An 18,830-nucleotide genomic window follows, 5' to 3' on the forward strand; every position below is an offset into this window, starting at 1 on the left:
GCACTTACAACTTGATCCACTAGGGAGCTTCCCCCCCTCAACTCTGCCAGATCCTCCTCCACCCTAGGGTCTGCAGTAGACAATGCTGTCTCCACTAGGAGTGGCTGCCCGACTGCCTAGACCCCTTAGGGTTCCTCCCAGCCAGGCCAGGTACCCTTGTTCATTCCACATGGGCTCACAGAGGCTTGCCTGCCTGAGCAGCACCCGGGATGGACCACGGGGACACAGGTTAAGAAGGCTGAGCGGGACTTGAACTGCTTGCTGCCTCAGATAGGGGAACCACGCATCACAGTCCATCTTCCCGAGGGCCGTCCTCAGGGAGGCCCCGGGTAGCCTCTACTTAGGTGCCACAACTTTCACCTCCTGTCTTTCTAGAGCTTCATCCTGGGGGAGGTGACTCAGTGATTCAGAGCACTGGCTTTGGAACCAAACACACTTGCTTTGGAAACCCAGACCCACTATATATTGCTGCTGTATCACCCAGAACAAGTGTCCTACCTTTTTTTTTTTTTCTTTTCTTTGGTTTTTTGAGACAGGGTTTCTCTGTGTAGCTTTGCGCCTTTCCTGGGACTCACTTGGTAGTCCAGGCTGGCCTCGAACTCACAGAGATCCGCCTGGCTCTGCCTCCCGAGTGCTGGGATTAAAGGCGTGTGCCACCACTGCCCGGCGTGTCCTACCCTTTTTAACACTTACTTCCCCCCATTTTTTTTTTCTTGGAGACAAGATTTCTCTGTGTATCCCTGGTTGCCCTGGAACTCACTCACTGTAGACCAGGCTGGCCTCAAACTCAGAGATCCGCCTGCCTCTGCCTCCCAAGTGCTGGGATTAAAGGAGTGAACCATACACCATGTGGCCTCACCTTTTCAAAAAACAGAGCTAACTGGGGCCAGTGAGATGGCTCAGTGGGGAAAAGGGCTTGCCACAAACAAGCCTGATGACCTGAGTTCGGTTCCCTGGGCTCGGGTAAAAAGCCTGATGTGGTAATACACATCTGTAATCCCGTGGTGAGAAGTTCACATACACAGCTGGCAAGCTTGCACAACACAGGGCACAGACAAGAGACCCTGCTTCAAAACAAGTCAGAAGGAGAGAACCGACTCCCCAGAAGTTATTCTCTGACCTCCACATGTAACATAACACGACTGTACCCATTTCACAGACACACACAATCCATCCATCCATCCATCATCACCTGGGAAGAAGGAGGAGCCTCGGCTGAAGAATTTCCCAGATCAGATTGGCCTGTGGCTATGTCTGTGAAGAGGACCCAGCCCACCGTGAGAGGTGCTATTCCTAGGCAGGTGAGCCTGGGTTGTATAAGAAAGGCAGAGCAAGCCAGGGGGAGCAAGCCAGAAAGCAGTGTTCTTCTGTTGCTTCTGCTTCCATTCCTGCCTCCAGGTTTCTGCCGTAAGCTCCTGCCCCATTTTCCCTTAGTGTTGAGCTGTTTTCTGGAACTGTGAGATGAAATAAACCCTTTCTCCTCATGTTGTCTTTGGTTATAGAGTTTTTTGTTTTGTTTTGGTTTGGTTTTTTTGTTTTTTCGAGACAGGGTTTCTCTGTGTAGCTTTGGTGCCTGTCCTGGAACTCACTCTGTAGACCAGGCTGGCCTTGAACTCACAGAGATCCTCCTGGCTCTGCCTGCCGGAGTGCTGGAAATAAAGGTGTGCACCACCACCGCCCGGCTTGGTTATAGTGTTTTATCACGGCAACAGCACTATATTAATCTCCTAGGTATTTCTCAGTCAAATCACTTTGACAATTAAGGTTAAACCATCATGCTCTCCTTGCTGAACCCGAGGGGTGGGAGATGGGGCACAACAGGATGAGTGCAGCCCGTACTTTGAACCCTACATACGATAAGTACTCCATAAACATTGTACTCCTACAGAACTTCCTCCGGCTGGCTCCGCTGGCCCTGCCGTCCTCATATCCTTGCTCTGCAGGTGACTTCTGCAATGGATCCCTTCCCAGGCAGAGGCGGTTCAGTTACAGAAATAGCCGGGGCAAGCTTCAGTCCTGAGGAGAGGACTCAGTTTCTCAGGGGTCGTTTGTTACCCCCATTGTAACAGTACCCCGAGAGCAAGAGTCCTAGCCTGAGTTCCGGGCTTCCAGCAACCCCCCAGTGCGTCACTGCCTGACCTCCCCCGTGGGAAGCACTCGATGAACACATGCCGCCACCACAGATGGCTGCTAGCAGTGGGCTTGGAGCTATTTCTGAAGCAGCCCGTGTGGAGCGAGCTAGTGGCAGAGATCTGACCATTGCTCTCACACCACAGAGTGGCCAGCCAGAGTCAAGGAGTGGGCCTGGGCATTCCTAAATCAGCAACCGGGCCTTATGGGAGATGGCGTGGGCGTGAAAGGAAAGCGGAGAAACAGATGCATGAAGGGGACTCTGGTCCCCAGCCAGAACGGGGCGGGGGGGGGGGGGACGGCGGGGGGACGGCGGGGGGGGGGGGGGGAAGGAAAGTGGGTGAGGCCAGGCAGGCTGGCGCTGAGGGGAGATGGGAGGCAGGAACCAAGCCCTATCCTGGGCTAGAAGGACAATACAAAGCAGGGCAGGGCAGAGGTGGGTGACCTCTCGGGCGTCCAGAAATCCTACTTCCCTTCGCCGAGCATCTCAGCGTCTGACGGGGTGGACAATGGAGGCTCCTGGCAGGGCAGCTTCAGAGAGCAGCACATGGTCACACACAGAAGGGATATTCCTCTCTATGAAGCTGGGCCAGGGCTGGGCGGTGACCCTATCTTCTTGAGGGTATGGAACGTCCCAGTCTGTAACCGCACCAGGGACAGTGCACACATAGCTCCAGTCCAAAAGAGTGGGAGTTGGCACAGCGCTACGGCCCACTTTGGATTCTGTGCCTGTCACTCAAATGTGTGCTTTGCTAGCGTGATTTGTTCAGCAAACATTTATTGGAGGCCAGCTAAGCACCAGGGATATAGCGATGAACAATGTAAACAAGGCCTTCAGTCCCTTCTCATTTATTTCTCCTTTGCCTCGGCCTGTGGGGTCAGTGCGAGCATTCCCATCTAACAAACAAGGGAGCCAGAATGCAGAGAAAAGGGAGAAGCAGACCTGAGGACTTCAACCCAATACTGGACAGCCCTTCCCTCTAGGATTGGTTAATGCTTCTCAGGTCCCAGGGGTCCGTGGGTCCTGTCTGAAATCCTGAAGCCAGCAAAGCATAAGAGTGGCTGTTTCCTGTCATTTCTGGGGAGGGATGGGTGGCATAAATCCTGAAACCCACCTACCAACAAAGCTCTCACATTCCAGGGTCCCACCACACTTCAGCCCAGGTCCAGGTTGAGAAGTTCATTGTTCATTTTCTGCAGGCGTGTGTGCGTGCACCAGAAGAGCTATACTGGGCATTTCCCTGGGACCTTGTTAAAAGGGGCAGACTCTCTTTTCAGCTGAGAAAGCTGAAGCCAGGAAGACACAGTACTGAGCTGTGTTAGGTAGGGCTTCTATTGTTGTGAAGAGACACCATGACCATGGCAACTCTTACAAAGAAAACGTTTAATTGGGGCTGGCTTACAGTTTCAGAGGTTTGGTTCATTATCATCATGATGGGGAGCATGGCGGCATGCAGGCAGACATGGTGCTGGAGGAGTAGCTGGGAGTCCTACATCTTGCAGGCAACAGGAAGTTGACTGAGACACTAAGTGGTATTCTGAGCATAGGACACCTTCAAGCCCACCCCCACAGTGACACACTTCCTCCAACAAGGCCATACCTCCTCCAACAAAGCCACACCTCCTAATAGTGCCACTCCCTGTGAGCTTATGGGGACCAATCACATTCAGACTACCACATGAGCCAGCATTGAATGAGTGGATACCAGGCCTTAGTGTTCCCTCTCAGCCACCAGGCCACATGCCTGGTGTTCTGCCGCCTCCAGGTCTCTGAAGGCCTGACCTGCCTCAGGTTATACATCTAGGGACTGCTGACCAGCCAGGGTCAGCAATGCTACCTTTTGGGAGTGTTTCCCTTATTCTAGAGAGGCAAGGGAGCATGGGGAGCGGGGGGGGGGGGGGGGGGGGGGGGGGCTTTCTTCCCCAGCATGAAGACTCTCAGTTGATTGGAAGAAAAAGCAGGACCCAGGCTCTGGCTATCAGGGCTCTCAGATCCCCTGGTGGGTACAAGAGGCCACTCAAAGCCTGAGTTTCCCTGGAGCACACCCCTAAGGGTACTTGCTTCTCCCAGGTCCTTCAGAGAAGAGGCTGCTCCATCTCTCCTTGTCTCCACCACTCAGAAATAAAATGAACAAAAACCTCCAACTGGCATGGACCCCAGGAGGGTGCATTTCTATTTCTTCTTTTTTCTTTTCCCTCTTCAGAACACGAAGCAGCATAAAACATGAACAGAAGGATGAGAAAGATCTCCATTCAGGTCCTTCACTCCGATACCTAAGAAAGAGTTCTGGTGAGGAAACTGTTCTGGAGAGAAACCCACAGCCCCCACCCACATCAGTGGTCAGCCGCATTTCATGGAGCCAAATGGTCTCCTGTTGTACTGGGCTCCAGCCAGCTGGGAAAGCCTGGGTATTCTAGCAATGCTTGCCTCATTGGTTCCTCATACTCCAGCCACAAGGCAAGTGAGTTTTCATGGGGCTGATGTAGCTAAGATGGAAGACTATTTGCCTTGTATACACAAAACTCTGGGTTACTCCCTAGCACCATAGAAAACCAGATGTGGTGGTATATGCCTGGAATCTAACCACTTGAGTGGTGGAAGCGTGAGAATCAGAAGTTCAGATACATATTAAGTTTGAAGCTTCCTGGTGGCTGCGGCGGCGGTGGTGGCGGCGGCGGCGGCGGCGGCGGCGGCAGCGGCGGCAGCAGTGGCGCATGCCTATAATCCCAGCACTCAGGAGGCAGAGGCAGGTGGATCTCTGAGTTTGAGGCCAGCCTGGGCTACAGAGTGAGTTCCAGGACAGCCAGGGCTACACAGAGAAACCCTGTCTCAAAACAAACAAACAAACAAACAAATTGAAGCCATCCGGGGTACATGAGACTCTCTGCCCTCTCCCCCAACAAAAGCTAGAACACATCCTAATGATAGAAACTTCATTAAGTCCCTGCCCTCTAAGAGCTCTCAAGTACAGTTCAGACCCTTCACCATGGCCGAAGGGGTGCCTCCTGATCTAGATCTGGGTTTACTTTCAACTGTGACCTGCAGTTCTCCAGGGCAGCCACACATTCGTGTGGTTGGTACCACAGTGCGTTTGGATGGCTCTTCCTCTGCCAGGCACCGTTTTAGGCCTCTGCATGCCTTCTCTCCCCAAGAGGTACCCCAACACTGGGGTTGCTGCAGAGACTTCTCCCAGGGGCTCCATCGTGCTTTGACACTTCTCAGTGAGAATGCTGGAAAGCATACGGTTTCACCTCCTGACACAGTACTCTCCTCCTCCAAGCGTCTTATTCAGGACATCTGGAAGCTCTCTGGGGCAAATGGCAAAAGCGGTGTCTTCCTAAGGCTTACTCTTGTAGGATTCTCTGGAGCATAGGACATTCTGGGTCCCCAGTATCTAGGGTAGCACCTGAAACACACAAGTGCTTGGTAAGTGTTTGTTGATAGGAAAAAAAAAAAAAAAAAGAAGAACAATTCTCTATGCTTGAAACCTCAGATGTCACTTTTTGTTCCCATCACAGCTACGTTAGTAATGGACAGGTGCCAGTGTAGAGGGCTAAACTGTCACTGGAAGGGGACACACAAAAGACCATCTTCAAGTATAAAAGGCCACACGGTTGTCAGGAATACGGCAGTGAGCTATCTGGGATGTGTAAGATCAAAGCTGATGGCCCTTGGTGGACTGAGGACAGACAGGATGTGTCTCATCTCTCCCTGCCCCCCGGGAGCAGAGCTGCCTAGCCAGAAGGCTTTTGCTCTCCCCAGTGGACTGTGTGGTTATGGGTTGAGAGTCTCCAGTCACAGAAGAGACACATTGCCCTCTGTACTTTTCCCATACCCACATGGTCCCCAGGCTGTGGCCAGCCCTGACCCTATCCAGTTCCATCAGGTCATCAGGCCTTGCTTCCCGGCTGCCTCCTCCAAGAAGCCTTCTCAGATGCCTGGTTACAAATGGCCCTTCTCAGACTCCTGATTCCACTGTCTATGAGGTTCGGGGGGGGGGGGGGAAGGCTAGCAATAACGGCAAGGGAGTAGACTAGTCCAGAGCCTGCTGTCTGCTTGGAGCTCTGCACAAACTGCATTGTGGGAGACAGAGGTGGCAGGAAGGTAGGGGGCCCTAGGTGCCCGCAGTGGTTTCCCTTGGGCCTGGCTCCAATGAGGAGGGTGCAGAGCAGAAGAGGCCAGAGTTTCTGTGCATGCCCTCTATGGAAAGCTTTCTAGGACATTCTATGGGTGAGCAAACATGGACGATACTAGGTGAAGCAAAACTGAATGTGGGCCTTTTGAAGGGAGCTTCTCCAAGCACACGCTGACTTGGGCTCTCTAGGGGTGGACCACGGGAGACAATGTTTCTCAAACTTACTTGACTACAGAAGCCCTGGTGTAACAGTGTCTTATCTCTTGGAACACATTGTGAGGGAATACCATCAAACCTGGGTGTTTATCAGCAGGCTTCTCACAGTAGAAGAAACAAGGACCCGCGGACGCGCTAGCAGCCTCGGGTCAGGGCCCTATGTGCTTCCTTTACCTCAGGACCATTACCAGAGTGGGCCTGAGTCCCGTGGATTCAGGCCGAGGGTATCAAGGCTGCAATGTCACCCTGGAGAAGAGTCAAGTCAGGCTGCCCGCTCCAAGGTGAGGCCAGGGTTGCAATCCAAATCCTAGACCCCGGCCACTCTGGGCTGTTCTGTAGGAGGGAGGCAGGAAGCGCGGCTTCCGCAGCCCAACTGTTTAGCAGAACCAGTAGCCATGGCTTTTTCTGGAAGCTCTCCTCTTGACAGGACTTGAGGGTCTGGGCCCAGTAGCCTGTTCTCTAATGACAAGAGACATTTGTCTTTCTAGTGTCCGGATACTGCCCTGATTTCTGATGGTTCCGTACTCAGGAGCTTAGAAGAAACAGAAGAAGAAGCCTAAACCTATGCAGAAAAAAAAAAAATCTTCATGGCCATTCCAGGGGGCCACGTGAAGGAAACAGAGGTGAAGCTCGTGGTGACATTAATGCCGTGGAATGCCAGTAACAGGAGGCAAGTGGGCAACAGAGAAATGGTGGTCTTCTGTGAAGCCTAGTGCAAAACAATGAAGTACATTGGCTCTCACTGATCCTCTTTATCTGTGTGACTGTAGGTAAATACGAAAACCCCTCCCCCAGCCTCAGTTTCCCCAAGGGCACAATGGGGATGAAAACAGTGGCACCAGTACACATGGTCATTGGAAGGAGTCTGTCCACTAACTCCTCCCCCACCACAGAGTCTGGCGTGGTAAGCCCTCACGCAGAGCCCAAGTGTGGATTTGGAACCGGGTACTATCACTTTCTAGCTAAGTGTTCTTGGGTGGCCCATTGAACTTCCTGTAGCAGTTTCCTTAGCCAGAAAACAAGAAGATAAGTATTTAAGTTTCTATTGCTGTGACACCATGACCACAGCAACTCTTACTAAGGAAAACATTTAATTGGGACTGTCTTACAGTTTCAGAGGTTTAGTCCATTATCATCATGGCAGGAAGCATGGCAGCATGCAGGAAGACATGGTGCTGGAGAGGTAGCTGAGAGTTCTACATCTTGACCCACAGGCAGCAGGAAGAGAGAATGACACTGGGCCTGGTTTGAGCATCTGAAATCTCAAAGCCCACCCCTAGTGACACACTTCTATGTACTTCGCCTCCTAATAGTGCCACTCCCTATGGGCCTATGGGGGGCATTTCATCCAAGGCACCACAACAAGGAATAGTCAACCACTGAGAAGCTTAAGTGAGTTAATCTATGTGACTTGGAACTGTGTCTTTTGCATAAGCTAATGAAAGCCTGCTAACTGTTATTACTCTATCAGAAATACAGGGAAACAGAGACATAACACAACGTGAAGTAAAAATCCAGAGTCTTAAATGCCCTGGGCATGTTTCTTCAGACCACACTACCCAATTCCTGAAACCTGTGAGGCTGAGCTGAGGTCAGGTTTGAGATCAAACTGCAACCTTTGACCCCAGACCTGGGCCTCTGTCTTAGAAAAAGGAGTATGTTCCCTGCAGTCTCCTAATGAATTCGAGGGCTCTGTCCAGCTCGCTTGCCAGGCCTGGAGCAGAATTGCCACCCTATCAGACCAAACCCAGCAGCCTAAACATCCATCTCAAAGCCCCTCACATAGTACCCCAGAGTGCCTAGGACTGCCAGTCCCATGATAGGTTTTCTGTCTTAGTGTTTCAGCATTTCCTATCCTGGATCCAGTGAAACCAGATCCACTGAACCCAGATAATGACTTCTTCTTCTTCTTCTTCTTCTTCTTCTTCTTCTTCTTCTTCTTCTTCTTCTTCTTCTTTTGGTTTTTTTGAGACAGGATTTCTCTGTGTGGCTTTGGAAGCCTGTTCTGGAACTCCCTCTGTAGACCAGGCTGGCCTCGAACTCACAGAGATCCATCCGCCTGGCTCTGCCTCCCAAGCGCTGGGATTAAAGGCATGCACCATCACCACCCGGCTCAGATAATGACTTCTAACCTTCTGGAAGAAGGCTTTGCTGAGGACCATAGTCAAGTCAGATTGGAAAGATGTCCTTGGTTTCATATATATATTTGCATTCCAGGCTGACCTCAATATCACTATATAGCCTAGGATGACTTTGAACTTCTGACCCTCCTGTCTCTACTTTTCCAGTGCTGAAATTGCAGGCACATGCCACCAAGCCCAGTTTATATGGTGCCAGGAGTAGAGCCAGAGCCTTTTTCCTATAAAATTCCAGGACATGCCTTCATTTAAGATCTCACACTTGGGCTGGAGAGAGATGGCTCAGGGGTTAAAAGCACTACTGCTCCTCCAGAGGACCTTAGTTCAGTTCCCGGCACTCACAAGGCAACTCACACCTGCCTGTATCTCCAGTTCCAGGGGATCCGACACCCTCACACAGACATACATGCAGGCAAAACACCAATGCACAGAAAATAATAATAGTAGTAGTAATAATAATAACAACAATAAATTTTTTAAAAAAGATCTCACACTTTCCCCGTCTTTAGCTGGATGTAAAATCTTGGGAGATCTCTGCCCTTCTTCAACCTGGATTTGACATTTAGAGGAGTGCGTTTGTTACCACCCTTCAAAGTAACCAGATGAATGCCTGAAGGACTTGTTCCCTTTTAGCAGACAGACCAAATCATGTGGATGGGGTTCAGAGGTATCGAGGAGTATGCACATGCACACACACACAGAGAGAGAGAGAGAGAGAGAGAGAGAGAGAGAGAGAGAGAGAGAGAGAGAGAGAGAGAGGAACCAGTCAAATACATTTGTCTCCAGTAACAGAGGAACAAGAGATATTAATGTATTAGAATGAAAGCTATATTTTTAGAAAATTGACCAACCAGAGGTTGCTCCAATAGCTTCCCAAACACATTTCATGTGACTCTCCTGGCAACTTTAGAAACGGATACTATCATTTTTGACAAGTGAGAAAAACAAACCTCAAGTAAAGCCAAGTCCCTGGCAGAGGTCACCCGGCAAATGGTGACCCTGGGTTTCTCTGGCCCAGAACACTAGCCTTCATCAAACGCATTGTGCTACCTTATCAGGACATAGATCCACATAAAACCTCCGGGCTTTGTTTTAACAATATCCTAACTGTCCAGGTGGCAGGCAAGAAGAGCAAGGGGGAGCCCCCGGTAACAAGGGCCATTCCCTAAGAGTGTCCCAGAAGGTCACCCCCAGGGGAAGAGAATGGATGCTGGAGCCAGACTGGCTGGATCCAAGCTCCAATTCTGGATCTTGTCCCAGAATGCTGCCCGGGCAGGATCTCAGCTGAACATTGGGACAGTTGTGTAGATCTCTCGGGTGACACAGTGTTTGGTGTCTCATGAGAACCTTGAGTTGCCAGAACCAGGTGGAAAACAGGTAAACAAGGAGCATTAGAGCTAACATATACATGCAATGACTGAGAACAGACAAGCTGACTATGTTAGAATGCCTTCATTTAAATACGCCAATGCCCTGGGACAATGCCCTTGTTACCAGGTTCTGAGGGACACAGCTGCTGGAAACCTGTTGTGCCACAACCTTCTCAACATTCATACCGCTGTAGCACTCCCCCCCCCCCAAGAAAACACTGGCATGTCAGGTCCCTCTAAGGTCACACAGTAGGGCTGGTAGGGCGGCAGGGAACCAGAACATTCTCTGTGTCCTAAAGGCCTTTGACCCCCTGTCCTGGATGGGGAACATTTGTTTGTCCTGTGGAAAGTCCCCAAGGGGACAGACTAACAACTGATTCCAGCTGGGCCTGTGCTCCTAACTCTGGCCATGTTCCCAACACTTCCCTTCCGTGATCTGTCCCCTGTCCCTTCTCCATCAGAAAGTGGTCCTCTGGGTCTCCCCGGGGATGCAGCTGGATTGTCTTCCTGCTGTTTGGACCTAGGGCTGCTTCTTCCTGGCAGAGAGGTCCAGAGGCCGTTGTCCCCTGAGCTACCCCACCTCTGCTGGCCTTCCTGTCCCTGAGGGGAGCCTCCCTGTGGTGGGTTCATTTAAACTAAGACAATGGTCTTCTCCCCATGAGGCTAAAATTATCAGAAACTGTTGCTGACCCTGCCCTCCTGCCTGGCTCCTGCCCTGGCCATATGAGTGTCTCTTGGGAGTCTATGACAGCTCTCTGCTCCTTCTGGCACACAACCAGTGCAAAAAATAAATTTAAAAACTGTCCTGGACTTACAGAGCCTTTGGTGTCTACAATGGCTATATCCAGAACAGCGCGAGGCTGCTGCGTATCCTGGCCTCAGAGTCCCTGAGCTTACTGCCTACCCAACACTAAGCAGCCTTCTTCCCAGAACAGCATCTTCTTTTACACACAGATTTTGGAGGGGGACCCAGATGGACGCGTGGACTATCCATGTTCAACATTAGGACCTCCACTGTGATTGCCGTGGCCACAATCCCAGGAGCCCCTTTTTCGGAAGCCTCAGAGTAGATCTCCCTGGCCTCCCTCCCTTCCCCCACAGTTAGATCTATAGCTGTTCCCATTCTTGATTCCTCTCTAGCCGCCAAGTTTCTCAGTTATTTTTCTCTTGATGTTGGCCATGGCCCAGCTCTTGTACTATTCCATCATATCCAGAAGACTTGGAGAAAGAATGTCACGGATGCTGTACCTCTCCCGGAAAGATATCAGGAGCCTAACAGGAAACATGGAGGAGTCGTTAATAAGGAGTCCAACAGCACCCATTTGTCTGTTTGTCCCTCCGGAAGTCATTCAAGGGATGCACCTGGGTAGACACCAGCAAGAACAGTTGAACATGCCTTATCATTTCTCACATCATTCCACAGCACTTTTTTTTGGTTGTTTTGTTTGTTTTTGTTTTTCAAGACAGGGTTTCTCTGTGTAGCTTTGTGCCTTTCCTGGATCTCACTCTGTAGACCAGGCTGGCCTCGAACTCACAAAGATCTGCCTGCCTCTGCCTCCCGAGTGCTGGGATTAAAGGCGTGCGCCGCCGCCGCCGCCGCCGCCGCCGCCGCCGCCGCCGCCGCCGCCGCCGCCGCCGCCGCCGCCGCCGCCGCCCGGCTCCACAGCACTTCTCAAGGTCCCTGTAAAACAGACATGGCAGTGACTGTGTCCAATTTGCAAAGAGGTCGACTCAAGATCCAGCCCAGATAGGGTAAGTGGCCAGCTCCGCTCATCGGAGCCCGGGACTGACTCCCAGCCCCTGGTCCTCCACCGAAGGTTCTATGTACCAGTTCTCCTGGCCCAGTTGGCCTGGGATGGGAGCAGGTGGGGAGGCTGAGTGGCACCACACACAGCACAAATGTGTGGCAGGGCAGCTGCCAGAAGGAGGGCGGGAGATGTCTGCTCCTGCTCAGGCAGCTTTGTCCCCGCCCCATCCCTAGTCTGTGGGAATCTCACGCTGTCCTTTCAGAGCGGCTTCTCAAGGGAGGTGGCTCAAGGCCACTTGGATGTGCTAACCAGGACCAGGGTTGAACAGTACGATCCAGCCTGGGAGGATCCAACTATCAGGACATCCTTTAAGTCTCCTGGGACCAAAGGCCAGCAGTACAATGCAGCTGAATCCATTGCCGTCCCCCACCCCACCCCCACCCCCGGGCTAGCAGTATCTGAAGACTGCCTCTGCAGATGCCCACACACAGAGTGGCCAACACAAGAGGCGTTCATCTTCTCACAGCTCTGGAGGCCAGAAGTGCAAACCAAGGTATTGGGTCACCGTCTTCACATGTCTCCACCTCCCCTGGCTTCTTTCTCTCTGTCTCTGTCCCTATAGGGGATGACCCTGAGTGACCTCATCTCAAGAACTCTACCAGCATGTACGTGTTCTGTTTTGCTAGGAGAGAACACATTCACAGGGTGTGGGACTTAGGACAGGGGAACATGTCTTCTTAAGGGCTGCTGGTCACTCTATCACACACCCACTATCTTTGGAATCACATGGAGCCCCACTGAAATCTTGGCCCCATTACTTGCTGGCTGGTCTTTGGGAAATCTGGTAATCGCCCCAAACCTTAGAGTTTTTTTAATGCTTAAAATAGGAATAAATGTTGACTCAGCCAAGTTGTTAAAAGGGCTAAATGATACAAAGAAAGGGGCTTGACATATTGTACATACTCATTGAATGACCTATATGGCTATAAAGGTGATAAAGAATTGACTCAGAGAAGTGAAGGAATCCCCCCAAGGTCACTCAGGCCCTTAGGTGGCAGGGCCATCAAATGTACCCAATGCTGAAGGCTCTTCTTTCCACACACCCTGCCCTCTTACTGTCTCTCCTGTTTCTCTGTCTGCTGTCTTCTCAATGTGTTCCTTGTATTATCTCAGGCCACAGCATCCTCTGAGTGGAGTCCACAGCTGACTCGGCTCCCAGAGATGATAGGAGCGTCAGCATCTGACCTTGAGTTCTTCCACAGGTTAACAGGAGAAGCTAGGCTTGGTTCTACCTGGGATAGGAAGCCAGTGGTCACAGCATCACTGTTAGGTGGTTGACCAGTGGCCATGGAGAGGGCATGGACTAGACTAGACCTCTCCACACGGTGTCTCATTTCGCTTAGGGTTTGACTAACAAAACAAAACAAAACAAAACACTTTGGGGTTTAATTAAGAAAACTAAGTTTTCTTTAGGCTAGGGAGTCAGCGTCACCAGGAAGGACAGGGACTCTCTGGACCAGAATGAAAGGCCCAAGGCCAGCAGATGGATTAATTCTTTCCTCTCTGAATTCTTTTGAAATGCGATCTTCCTCTTCTCCCCTCCAAAGGACAGGAGCGACTTTGATCTTGAAAGCTGGGCCACTCAGATGTCCTATGCTGTCTGCTTCTGAAGGAGCCTGCCTGGCTTGAAGAGAAGGCAGTCGCTAATGTCAGGGGCACCAGGCTTAGTCCTGGAGCGGGGATGACCCACCTAAGTGGTTTCCAAGCCTTGGAGGAGCCTGGGGCTACAGAGCTCTGGGAGGGTCTTAGTTCTTCCAGGACAGAGCGTAAGTGAACAGGCATGGCCCTTGACTAGGCCTGATCAGGCCTTAGGTTCATCCGGGGTCCAGTGTCTCCTATGAAAAGGAAGAAGTAGAAGGGACCAGAAGGCTTCTTTCTGGTGAGACATGGGAAGGTTATGGCAGTAGGAAAGGGGAAGAAAAGGGGGTACGCATCGTAAGGAGGAAGTGAGACCAAGGGAGGTAACTCCTAGTCAAGGTAATGTGAAGGTACAAAGACTTCCAACCACAAAGTCCTCAGCTATGTCCTTGGCCCAAGGGGTTTTAGGAACCCAGGGCTCAGGCAGAGAAGGAAAGAGTTCTTCCCATCTAGTTGGTCGGCCAACTTATACCAGAAGCCCTGTCTGTGATCAGCATGGTGCTGGGCCCCAGAGGATAAGAACTGCCACACCTCTGGCCACTGAAATGGCACATGGCAATTGTGTGGACTATGGGCTAATGTGGGTGATTCCTGTGGCAATACAAGGCTACCTTCTGGGGCTTGGCAGACGGTCAGTCTAAAGAAGGCGCCCAGGGTCTTGCCACACACTGCTGTGGGGCTGGGGCAAGAGAGGAGTCTGCATCTTAAATCCCTTCAGAAATGTCGAGGGCTACTTTTCTCTTTCTCTCCCTCTTCTTTCCATGTTCCCTGTCAAACTGGCCAAGTCCAAACTCCGTGACCAAATCAACACCATGGCTCGAGAATGAGTCCAGCTCTTTTTCCCCCTGGGTTCTGCTTCTATCTCGGATTACTCTCAGGCACTCCTTCGCCAAGATGATGTGTGAGGGAACAACAGCCACAAAGAGTTTAGGTAGGCTTCTATGCCAGCAGCATCTGCTGCAGGGGCCCAGGGCAGGCCAGGGACTGTCCCCACTGAGATTAAAAGGCACCCCTGGCCAGCAGGAAATCATAGTTGAGGTGCAAAACACTTGACATCCTAGGAGCAAGGATTCTGTTGTAGGTGTGTTCTCACATGTGAAATGTCAATTTCAGAAGCTCATTTTTCCCTTAAAAACATTTTTTTTGAGACGGGATCTCATATATCCCAGGCTGACCTCTAACTCTTTATATTGCTGAGGATGACCTTGAACACCTCCTTTCTCCACCTCTTGAGCGCTGAGATTACTGGCATGTGTTATCACTCCAGGCTTATGCAGTGCTGGGAATTGAACTTGCTGAGCAAGTATTCTGCCAACTGAGTCTTTGTTTTCCCCTTAAAAACTTTATGAATTTCTGCTCATGTCAAGATAGTCTGGTCTGCTTGGCGTGGCTTACAAGACCCTGTATATCATGTACCCTTATGACCTCAGCAACCCCTGTCACTATGCTTACCCCTTGTCCCGTGAAGACTGGCATTAACTGCTGCATCCCCAGGGCTCCCGTGCACCTCTGCATGGGCAATCCCTGTGTACAGGATTCACACCTCCTTATTTGTGTGGAAGGTTTTTTGTTTTTTGCCTTCAAACTGAGGCTGTTCAGTAATGAAGCATAAGATACTCAGTGGGCAATGGATAGAACAGGGCACCCTCTTGGAGCATCAGATGTCCCATTCTAAGAAACCAATGGAGACAAAGAATAGTCCTAAGTGTGCTTAATTTTCCAAGTCCAAAGTAAGTGTGCCAAACATTTCCCAAGTATCCTCCACAGCTCTTAAACCACTGCAGGATTGGCATGCAGAGCACGGATGCTTGCCATCATCCAAAACGCCAAAGAACAAAATATAAGAACTGCTCAGACATCTGAAGACACCATCTCTTTGGCCTTTGCCAAATCTGCTCCTGTGAGGGGTCAGGAAAGAGGATGCAAATGTCCTTCCAGGGCCTAGGACCATTCTAAAATCCACCGACCATGGTACTCTGAGAAGACAAGTGACTTCTGGAGTCTTCTCTGTGGTTTTGACTTTCCTGGCTGGGTGATGTCCCAGAAACTGTAGGGAGAAGGTTAGTTATGATGGAGGCCCCTTCTGAAGAAGAACCAGGGTCCCTCTAGGTTCTCCCACCAGGATGGAGAGCAGAGCTGCTCTTTGTCTGGTTTCTCTGGTTCTCAGATCTGAGGAGGTCAGAGCCACACTCTAGGAGATCAAGGCCTCTTCCCTCAGAGGAGAGTGAGGCTTGCTTTTGAAACTGGGCTTCCGGTTAGTGTGAGAAAGTCGTGAAATGTGACATTTTCTTCTCCATTCCTTCTTTTGCCTCCTGGAATCTCAGAGTTAGTTCTGGTAAATGGAAGTAAGCGGGCATTTAACAGCATCTGAGCTATTCCTCCCCACTTCTCCACATAGGCGCTCACTGTTCCTAAGAAACCATGGCGTAAAGCTTAAAAGCACAGAGGACGTGACACTGGAAAACCTGGATCAGAACCCCAAGACATTAGCAAAGCCTCCAGATCTAGCCCTCCCGGTGGTACCTGCAGTAACTCTGGGGCATCCAGGCAAGATTCTAGTGGGCATCCTGACTCAGCCAGCCAGAGGCAGGCGGTGGCCCAGAACCGACGGCCCCCATCCATAGGGCTGACTACGATGCCCACTCACAATGAGATGACCACGTAAGTGGATGGGGGAGGGGCAGCTGGGGGAGGGGCAGCTACACAGACCACGGCAACCCACGGAGGCCGGGAGGACAGAGCAGCCTCCTCCCAGCCCTGTCTGTGGGGTTCTTTGATATTTCCTTAAATAGGATCCAATTGAACATTTTGAAAGGTTCCACCTTATGTAAGCGTTACCTTCCAAAATAGAAACCTCTTCATATTATTTTCAGCTATCTAAGAAGTGAGCCCCAGATTCTCCCAAGAGCTCCTTGTCCAAGGGAGATGAAGGGACCATTGGTAAGGCAGAGGACCCGTGGGTGGTTGAGGTTGTTCGTGTTTTAGAATCACAAATACCCCAGGGTGGGGGGCCTCTACAGTCATTTCCCACTGACCTCTGCCTCCTGGCAGGACTGTCCTTGGCAACTGAGCAGAAGAACCTGGTTCCATCTACTAAGATCAAGTCAGGATCCCATGACCTGGATCTGCACCGGCTGCTTCGCCGCACAGCCTTGAAGGGTCAAGCAGACTCTGCCTTCGTCATTTCTGTCACTGTTGGGTTTGGTTCTTCCTGTCTCACTTCTGCCACCTTCTCACTCCTTGCAGGGATGTGCTGGCCCTCGACCCACCACCCCACAAACCACGATGCTGGGCAGGCAGCCGCTGCTTAATCAATGCTTGCTGGGATGACTCAGCCTCCGAGTGTCGAAGTTCCTCTGGTTACCAGGCCAGCTTCATCTCTGCCTTGTCAGGGATGCTCGATGCTTTGGAGACTTGGCCCTGATGCAGCTTGCAAAAACCCTGCTCCCATCAGGACCCAGAAGAAGCTCAGAAGCCCCCCGACTGGGCAGTTTCAAGATGGGGAGACCCCACTGGTGGCCTCCAGAAGATGGGTGGCTTTTCACCTCTCTCGACTGCTCCAGATAGAGAAGACCTGTGAATGCTTTCACACATGATCTCTGCTCTTGTGCCCAGCCCAGTCCATATCCACAATCGAAAGGTGACCCCAAGTATACATGTATCTCAGACATCTGTCTACCTCTCATCTGCTCCAACTGTCAGGTGACCCGTGAAGAACGGGTCCAGAGCCCGCCTTCCTGTCCTTGCCCTCAAGGGGGTCCAGCCTATGGCATGCTGCTGGAACTCGGGACAGGACCATGTGTGCCACATGATCTGGGTAAGGGGAACAGCAGAGGGCATCTCAACCTCTAGAGCAGTGATTCTCAACCTTCCTAATGCTGCCACCCTTTAATACAGTCCCTCAGGTTGTGATGACCCCCAACCATATCATTATTTTCATTGCTACTTCATAACTGTAATTTTGCTACTGTTGTGAATCATAATGTAAATATCTGATATTTCTGATGGTCGTAGGTGATCCCTGTGAAAGGGTCATTCGATCCCCCCTAAAACAGGTTGAGAACCACTGCTTTAGAACAACAGTGAGTTCTCAAAGAGGACTTTACCTCACACTGCATCAGGGCAAGGCCCTACATCTACCTAAGAGTCCCTTGCTGAAACATTAGGGCTCATCCTCTCGGAGGGCTCCCCAGAAACTGCATGTGTGGTGGAAGAAAGAGCCAAAGAGGCTTCTAGTTGACTCTCAGCCCTGGCCCCTACTCTCAGAGTCTCTCAATGGAGTCTCACATTTCACTGCTCTGGTCTCTGTCTGAACAAGAGAGCACAGAGAAGTTTCCTGAATGGCTAAGGCTGTCCTGTGTCCCCAGGAAGAGGCCAGTGCCCATCTACATGAAAGTCTGTGTACTGAGTCCCCCCCCTCCCCCTTACAATCCCCATGGTAACCTCCCCAGGACTCTCTGTGCCCACCGACTGCTCTTTGGGGGCACTGTACCATTGCTGCAGACAGATTCACATTGACCTTCCTTCTTGGAATGAGGGTAAACTGTACACTCCTCCAAGGCGTATCAGCATTTCTGGCACCCGTTGTCACAAGGAGGTGGCCACAGCAGTGGGCGAGGTCCTGGCTGCCTGTGGAAGAGCCAAAATCAGGAATGCAAAGCTGTGAGCCGTCCTGCTGTCTGCAGAGGGAGTTAGACCAGGCATCTCCTGCAGCTCTGAGTCTAATTGCTTAATTGAATCAGTGCAAATTCCTGCTGTTTTGGAGCTTGTGAGTTGTCTACAAGATGGGCTGCTTTGGCAGGTTGGGGAGGCAGAGGCCAGAGCCAGAAGTGTAGGCTGAGGTCTCTCTGCTCAGCTGAACTTGAGTGGGCTTGGCTAGCCCTGGGCAGAGGTGGACTCAGACCCACATAGTAGAAGGAGAGAATCAAGCCTTGGAAATTCTCCACTGACCTCCACATACGTGTCATGGCACACCTCACCCCACCACCACCACCGCATACCAGATGTGTGTGTGTGTGGGGGGGGCTTGTTTTAATATCCCTTTAGGTAGACTTGGGTGAGGAACTGCTATGCGTTAACCATTTCCTGTTCCCCAGGCACACAGTAGGACCACATTTTCCACCATCCTTCACATTTTAGTAAAGTACATGCCAGTAGGTTCTGACCGGTGGAATGATGTCACTCACTGAGATGTGAGGTTCCGGCAATAACCCATGTGAGGTTCCGGCAATAACCCGGTCCTGAATTAATAGTGGTGACCCCAGCATTTTGCTGTGTGAGTGAGGAAGGTATACTCGCTCTGTTGGGAGGCCTGTGGGCGAGGCTTTGGCTGTGGCTCTTGTCTCAGTAAATGCCATTTTCTAACTGTGTGATCGAAGACAAATCACTTTCTGA

This window comes from Peromyscus eremicus, chromosome 22, assembly GCF_949786415.1.
Source record: "Peromyscus eremicus chromosome 22, PerEre_H2_v1, whole genome shotgun sequence".
Taxonomy (NCBI): domain Eukaryota; kingdom Metazoa; phylum Chordata; class Mammalia; order Rodentia; family Cricetidae; genus Peromyscus; species Peromyscus eremicus.